At 51.3% G+C, this 8,498-nt stretch overlaps 1 long non-coding RNA gene across 3 annotated transcripts in view; it reads right to left on the bottom strand.

The window, feature by feature from the left end:
* Positions 1 to 1,653: 1,653 nt before the first annotated feature.
* Positions 1,654 to 8,498, bottom strand: part of LOC128583508 (uncharacterized) — a 30,607-nt gene continuing 23,762 nt past the window's right edge. For 2 of the 3 annotated variants that reach the window (XR_008379465.1, XR_008379466.1), the window contains one exon: positions 2,641 to 5,717. This is a non-coding gene — a long non-coding RNA (uncharacterized LOC128583508). The other variant, XR_008379467.1, reaches the window with a different exon arrangement.

Raw genomic sequence — 8,498 nt, 5'->3', positions numbered from 1 at the left:
AGAGTGAGACTCCCTGGGGAATCTTCCCTGGCAAGGGGAAGGAAGGAGGCGCCAATGTCTAGGGATGAAGGCATGTTTGTTCAAGAGCCTTGATGGATTAGTAGCAAGAAAGCCAGGCCAGGGGAGAAGGCTTGTCCAAATGTCCTGGTTACTGATTAGCCAAATCTCAGAGATTCTCTCTGCAAGGGGGGAATCAGAGGGGCAATTAACCCATTTGAAAGAAAGGTCAAGATAAATACTTCTCTAATCCTGCAGTTTAAAAAGATAGCAAGTTGGGTTTCTGGAGCCTTCACTGGCTTACTGGAGAGCAACCCCAGAGGATGGGACATGAAAAGGAAGGGCTAGAACAAGAGAGGCACTAATATTTATAGAACCCTTACTATAGAATCATAGGGATCCATCCACCAGCCCCCTAGAAGAGGAATTGTGACCCTCCCCCTTCCCTAAGCCCATTTTGTCCAGGGAGGAAATCTGGTCTCAGATAGGTTAAGTGCTTTCCCAAGGTCACGAAGAAGCTGCAAAGAAAAAGCTTTTTCTTCATGCAACAGGTACAGCCTTTTCCTTGCAAAAGGTAATGGCTGCTCCGGGCTAGAGAAAGTTCAGGCCTGACCGGCAGGAAGCCCTGACCGGCAGGAAGCCCTGTGACCTAGCGCCTGCGGAGGTCACAGGCAAGCCGGCTCCAGGACAGAGAGCAGGGTTTCAGGGCGCGGTGCCCCTGCTCCCAGACGACTGTGTGCCAGTAGGGTGTGAAAAGGTCAGGCTGGGGTGGGGGTCAATGGGCAGCTTCCCTTCCCAGGGGCCCACCCGTGTCCCCGGGCGGCGCTGCCACCCAGGCGGGGACCACGCCGGCCTGCCTGCACGCAGGCCACTGCCTGAATCCCAGCCGGGCGCCTCTGCCCACAGAAGACCAGCGCAGCGGAGCGCAGGCCTGATCCCGAGGACGCGGCCACAGCCCAGGCGTCGGGGACTCCAATCGCTGCCCTTCTCATGCCCCCGGTTGTCCCTGTGCTCCCTTCTCCCGGGGCTCAGTCTCGCTCGTCGCACTAACGCCCCACTGTCCACCTCCGGGGCCTTCAACCCGCACGGATGTCTAGATCCTAGCAGCGCCAAGCTGGGTATCCCAGATCCCCAGCGATCCCTCAGCTCCCGGCCACCAGATCTGCTTTTGGAATCCACTCTCAAGGATCAGACCGGCGTAGGAGAGACGGGGATCCTCTCGCTCCCCGCCCGGAATCACTCTACGCCGTCACTCCTGGCTGGGGTGACCCCAGGGGGACCCCAGGCCGCCGCCGCCTGATCCCCTTCTTGGATCGACTCTCTAGTCGCCAGCCAGATGGCGCGGGATCCATTGGATGCCCTGTGCGGGATCTTCCCGCGGGATCCATTCCCAAGTCTCGGGAAACAGATTCTCTGGCTTGCAACCAGAATCCTCCCTCCCAGCGGATCCAGAGCCCAGAGAGATCCTCCGGGTCCCCGCCTCTTACCTGGCCAACTTTGCCAACTTTTCTCTCGGGGCCGCGGCCGAGCAGAAACATGGCAGCCTTTCCCCTCGGCTGCCTCCCCTGACTCCTGGTGGGTCAGGACTGGGGGCAACTGGCCAGCCCCCACCCCCCGCGACCGTTGAGCAACCTACCCTGCAGCCGTTTCCGGCCCGCGCTGCGCCGCGCCGCCACCTGCCCGCAGCCCGCGGCACCTGCCCGCGCCGCCCGCGGCCCTGCGCAGCCCAGCCTGCTGGGGGCGGGGCCTGGGGCAGGGACGCGCCCCCGTCGCCATGGGAACTGCGGCGGCGGCGCCTGCGCGGAGGGGCTCGGGATGGAGCACTGCTCATAGGACCCGAGCCACTGCCTGGCGCCTGGGCCTGGGGACTGTCCGGCGGGTCAGAGGTCGGGAGTCTTCCCGGGACACACCAGCCGGAAGCTCTCTCGCCCCTCGAATCCCGACCCTGGTGTGTCCGACTAGGAACGTCACTTACGGTCCCCGGAGTATCCGCAGGCACCATCTAGGTCTGCGCCCCGCAAAGCCTAAGGCAGCCCGGCGCTTGGTAAAGTCTGATCCAGCGAATCGCCGGGGCTGCGGGCGCCTGCCCGGGAGCGGCAAGGTCTGCGCGAGGCGTTGGCGCCCCCTGGCGGCAAGCACAGGGGCCTACCGTGTGAGAAGCCGCCTGCTGTTGTGCTAGGGTAAGGGTTGTGGGGTCATGGCTGTAGAGACTTGCGGACGAGTTGACAGAATCATAGGTCACCCCTGGAACAGAAAATGCCTGTTCTGATATCCTTTACAAATTTCATTCAACAGATCTTTATTAAGCACTTCCTGTACATCGGGTGCTGGAGACATAGCGGTGAAGCTGCTGGCAAGATCCAGGCTTTGTGAAGCTTACAAATATTGAAAAAAACAGGGCGGCGCCTGAGGCTCAGTGAGCAGGGCGCCGGCCCCATATACCGAGGGTGGCGGGTTCAAACCCAGCCCCGGCCAAACTACAACAAAAAAATAGCTGGGCGTTGTGGCGGGCGCCTGTAGTCCCAGCTGCTCGGGAGGCTGAGGCAAGAGAATCGCCTAAGCCCAGGAGTTGGAGGTTGCTGTGAGCTGTGGCCATGGCACTCTACTGACGGCAATAAAGTGAAACTCTGTCTCTACAAAAAAAAAAAAAGAAAAGAAAAGAAAGGAAAAAAACAATTGCATGAGTAAATGGAATTGCATTTGTGACATGTCCTCCTAAGGAAGATGTGCAAAGCATGAATAACCAGAGGCCCTAAAATCATATGTGCCTTTATTGTAAGTCGGCTGGATTTCACTAAAGAGAGAGAAAAAAAACTTCACATTGTGTGGCTTCAGAATTGACAGGAGCCCTTTTGCCTCATCTTTCTCCTAAGTTGTTGAGGTATGTTTTGTGTGTGTGTGTGTGTGGCACAAGGGCGGCTCACGTTGCACATCCTTTTCCACCACAACCTTTTTGAAGTTGGGATCTCCACCCCCATTTTATCAACAGCCTGAGGCTCCCTAGCAGACTCTCCCATAGTGATGAAATCCAGAAATGGTGGGGGTGGTGAGGCAGAGGCTTCATCAAGTCTTTTATGTTTTAGGACGGTCTCCTTTATCATCTGGATATCTTGAGCATAATAATTGATAGGACCAAACCCAGTGGCTTTTACCTATGACTGCCACTTCCAAGAGAAGTCTGTGAGGTCAGGAACGAATTGAAAATTAAAATCCCTCAAATCCACCTTAAGTGGTGCTTTTATATGGTACATGTATGTTAGTTACATGAGCAAAGATAAATCATTTATTGTCTGCTCTTCTCTCTAGAACTTCTCAAGGAGAGACTTTTGTCTCTTATTCACTCCCCTGATTTCCAGTGCCTAGAGCAGAGCTCCACACACAGTAGGTGATGGATGAATAGATGCTGGGTGCATGAATAACCTGCTGCTCCTTCTCCTCCCTAACTTTAGAGCAGGGGTGTCCAACCTGTGGCCCCTGAGCCGCACACTGATCTCGTGAGGACTTTTTTTGCTTGTCTGTGGTATTGCAAAGTATGCCGGACCTTTTTCTTTTGCTAATCAGCTCTCCCTAGTGCTTGTGTATATACTGTATGGCCAGAGAAGAAGTTCCAATGTGTAATAGAGAAAAGACAAGGTTGGACGCACCTGCTAGAGAACTTCTTATCTCTGGTGGGAAAATTCCCATGAACAAGAATAAGTGGGCTGAAGGTTCTGCTTAACTAAATATTCCATGTTTCTCAGACAACTGAGTTTTCTGTCATGGCACTTTCTATCTCAGAACATAAACACTGAAGGGAATTAGTCATCCTTCCACCTCTCCCTAAGGCCCATTCCTCACCCTTGCAAGGCCCCCAAACCCAGATGTGTCCCCAGCCTTGACCACCTGCCCAAAAAGATGTCCTCCAGCCCAGTCCAGTGTTTCAGCTTTTCCATCCCTCTCCAGCTTTGGGTGGGTGTGTGTGTCCAGAAGTGCCAAACTACAACTCCCAGTGTCCTCCTGGCCCCAGAAAGGGTGGTTCTTCCTAGTTCAGCTTGACCTTAGCGGGTTCCCCCTGCATTCCTGTGTGCTCCCTCTCAGTGATTGTACCCTGATCAAAGAGGTGTCAGGTTGTACACTGTTTCTACAGCCACTACCCCCGCCCCTCCTGTCAGCTCTGGATTTTCTCTTCCTGAGGACAGAAGGCAATGCCACCACCCAGAGACCTTCCCAAACCTCTTTTCTATGCCCTTCTGTCCCCTTCTCCAGGAAATCTGTCCTGATTAGACTGCCTGTTCTCAGAATCTTTGGCAGCTCTGCCCAGTAGAATTTTCTGCAGTGATAGAGGTGTTCTATGTCTGCACAGTCCAACATTGCCCACAAATGACTATGGAGCACTGGAAATGAGCTCAGCGGAACTGAGGAAATAAATCTTAAATTTTGTTTAATTTTCATTAATTTAAATAGTCACATGCCGCCATAGCTACTGTATTGAATTGTACAGCTCCACAACCCACACGCTCCTTGGCAGAGACCACGTTTATGCATTTCTTTTCTTTTTTCTTTTCTTTTTTTTTGCAGTTTTTGGCCGGGGCTGGGTTTGAACCCACCACCTCCGGCATATGGGGCTGGCGCCCTACTCCTTTGAGCCACAGGTGCTGCCCGTTTATGCATTTTTGTTGGTGCATATTTATCCATTTTGTTTTTCCTGTAATTTACCTGGTTCATGAGAGGGAGAGCCAGTATATTTGAAATGTTTTCCCTCAACACAAATCCTTTGCCCACGCCATGCCCTCTGCTAATAATACTTTGCCCTGGGGCGGCACCTGTGGCTCAGTGGGTAGGGCGCCGGCCCCATATACCGAGGGTGGCGGGTTCAAACCCGGCCCCAGCCAAACTGCAACCAAAAAATAGCTGGGCGTTGTGGTCTTGTAGTCCCAGCCACTCGGGACGCTGAGGCAAGAGAATCACTTAAGCCCAGGAGTTGGAGGTTGCTGTGAGCTGTGTGAGGCCACTGCACTCTACCGAGGGCCATAAAGTGAGACTCTCTCTCTCTACAAAAAAAAAAAAAAAGAATACTTTGCCCTCTGCCTGTCCACCATCTGGTTAACAACTACATGTCCCTCAGACCTTAGATTCTTCCTCTGAAACACCATCCCTGACTACCAAGACTGATTAGGTGTCACAGACTCTTAGTCTTGTGCACTCCCTCCTCCATTAAACTCTGATTATACTGAGTATAATTTCACAATTACTTCTCTCTCACTTTCTAGGTCCTTGAGGGCAGAGACTAGCATAGTACCCGAAACCCAGTTGACAATATTCATGGCAATCAATGTTAAAAAAGTGTTTTCACATGATAGGACCTAGTGCCTGATTCAGTAATGATACTAATGAAAGTACTTAGCCTGTGCTGTCTTGTTAAATACCACAACACCTGTGAAAGATGCTGCACTATTATCTCCCTTTTATAGATGAAGGATCAGAAGCTCAGAGAGGTTAAGAAAGTTGCTCAAGGTCACACAGCTAGTATCTCAGTCTGATCCCTGGAAAACAGAGCCTAAGGCAATATGTGCTAATGCTTTCTTGGAGATGTAATCCCAGCCCAGCAAGGGTAAAGGGAGAGAAAAGAAAGGAGAGAAATACAAGACATGCCTTAGTGGGCTGGCCACAGTGTCTCCACAAAACACTGCTGGAGTTCCTCCATTCACGGTGTCTCTGGATAAGCCATGTGAAACAGACCACTGCAGAAATGAAGGGAAAACAGACTATTGCAGAGATGAAAAGTGTCATGGGCTGATACCTCTCACCACTTGTTCACCATTAGTCATGGTTGGGCCCAGCTGCTTCTCACAGCTGGGTTGCGTTGCCTTCACCTCCAGGAAGCCACAGGGATAGCCAGTTCCATGCACAGCTTCACCTGAGCCTGTAAGAGGAGGTTCTAAAGCTCCCTCCTTCAAAGGGTCCAGGCAGGTCAGCTTGGTTGACACCTGAGGGTGTTGGGAGCCTGAGCCATGATGCAGGCCACCTCACTTCAGGCCTAGCTGGCCATGCGGCTGCAGCAACTGATCCAGAATGCCTGCAAGGGGAGGGGAGGGGAGGGGAGGGGAGGCTGGATTGTGTCCAATGCTGCTGGGAGGCCAGGAAGGCCACAGCTGGGCACAGCTGAGTGGTGCACCAGTAAACCTGACACAGCTAGTAAACCTCAAAACTGACATGTGGTTTAGGCTGAATCCAAATCCCTTCAACAACAAATAGCGATTGAAAGGAGAAAAAATAAATGAATGATGGAATAAGTGGGAGGAAAAATTAATAAATGAATGATGGAATGAGTGGGAGGAAACCGTGACAGTCATCACTCCAGATGCCCTCATTTTACAGGTGGAGAAACTGAGGCCCAGAGAGGCAGAGATGCCCCAAACCAGGGCACACTGAATGTAGGTGGAAGAGCTGGGACTTGAGCCTGTGTCTGAGGCTTCACTCAAGTTTTCTGCATGTAACTTGCTGGAGCCTCCTGCTTCTGACAGCACCAGCTCAAGTCATACCACCATTTCCTGAACATTGTTCTCACCAGCCCCGCATCCATTCCCCCTCCTCTGCTAACAGCACCTCAGTTTTCTTCCTGGGAATGACCCCATTCCCCACACTCAGTCCATGTGGTTTAGGGAGGTGAGCCTCATGGCATTCCTATGCTACCAGAATTCCCAAACCTCAAGCCCCAATGCTATGCCCCAGGACCTAGGTCAGGCCAATCAGAACATCCCATTTTCTTGGACGCATGATTGGTCCATGGCTGAGCATGTGATCCACATCTGACAGAGTTAATCACAGCACTTGCTGTAACTGCAAAGAAGAGCAACCCTTTCTTTTCTCTAGGGTTGCTGAGTCTAGGAATGTCAGCCTGGAGCCACTGATGGCCAACACAGTTAGAAAGGATCTGCCTAAGAATAAAGCCAACCAAGCAAAACACAGAGCAGAGAGAGAGATCCTGAAGATATTGCTTATTTACCTGGATCCTGCTGTGCCTGAATCCAGTCATATCAGAGAATGTTCAGTTATGTGAGCCAATAATTTTTCATTTCTCCTTGAGCCAGTTTGAGCTGCACTTCATCTCTTGCAGTAAAAGACAAGACAAGCACCTGGTCTGTGCCAAGTATTATGTGGATGGATGCTGGGAATAAAGACGTTTAAGATACAGTGTCTGACTCTGGGAGTTCCATAGCAGGAGAAGCTTCAAGAAACTGGGTATAGGTGAAACTTACTAAATGCAGAATACAAATGCCTACTTATAGTAACTAAAAAAATGCCATGAAGGCTACGTTGAACAGTTTGATGAGAATTTTTCAGATTGTATATGAAACCATCACATTGTACCCCTTGATTGTACTGATGTACACAGCTATGATTTAACAATAAAAATAAATAAATTAAAAAAAAAAAAAGAAAGAAATGAAAAGGTAGACTCAGCACCTGAGGCTCAGTGGCTAGGGCGCCAGCCACATACACCAGAGCTGGCGGGTTCGAACCCAGCCTGGGCCTGCCAAACAACAATGACAACTACAACCAAAAAATAGCCGGGTGTTGTGCTGGGCGCCTATATCCCAGCTACTTGGGAGAGTCGCTTAAGCCCAAGACTTGGAGGTTGCTGTGAGCTGTGACGCTACAGCACTCTACCTAGGGCAACATAGTGAGACTCTGTCTAAAAAAAAGAAACAAACAAATGAAATGCAAAGATACGTGCACGCAGTTCCCTGGACTAGAATTACCAGGGCGAAAGGTAGCGGAGAGAGTGGCAAAGTTTTCTCCGGCTGGTGCTTAATTGTAGCTCAGTTAATCCCTTTGTGTGACTTCTCCTGCCCGGAAAACACAGTCTCCTCACCCCGTCCCCATTTGGGGCTGGCTTTTCCTTCTTTGCCCACCCAGAGTGAAAGGCTGGATTTAAGGAACTGGAAAGGACAGGCACACACCCTCAGAACAGCTTATCACACACGCCCGGCTTTGTTCCGCAACCTGAATGTTTCCTCCAAAGGGAAAATAACCTTTTATGAGGTCACAGACTTGGGTCTAACGCCGGAGCCTGAGCAGGAGTGTCCACATTGGAGGGTCCTGACCTGAAGTGCGGGGAGTCTGGAGGGGAGAGTGATCTGCGCTCAGGATGGGGGAGGAGAGGAAACTGGAACAGCTCCAGGGGATAGTTCAAGGTCCATAATGGGCTGGGGGGGGGGCGGTCCATGAGCTCTGAAATTACAATAGTGTGTGTGTATGTGTGCACTGTGCGTTCTAATCTGCATAGGGAAAGCAAACATAGTTTTAAATCGTATTTTCAAAGGAAAGCACCACCTCCAAAAGGTTAAGTCCCACGGGTCTAGGACATAGATTTAGTTTTGTACATGGGGAAACTGAGGCTCGGAGCCATCATAGAATTTGTTCCAAGGAGACACAGCCAACTTGTGACAAAGGCTGGAAGAGAACCAGAATTGGACTGGCTGTGTAAGGGAGGCTTACACGAGAGGTGCAAGTCAATG

The sequence above is a fragment of the Nycticebus coucang genome, chromosome 4 (genome assembly GCF_027406575.1).
Source record: "Nycticebus coucang isolate mNycCou1 chromosome 4, mNycCou1.pri, whole genome shotgun sequence".
NCBI lineage: Eukaryota > Metazoa > Chordata > Mammalia > Primates > Lorisidae > Nycticebus > Nycticebus coucang.
Note: the sequence above shows the minus strand (reverse complement) of the source record. Positions and strands in the feature narration are given on the sequence as shown.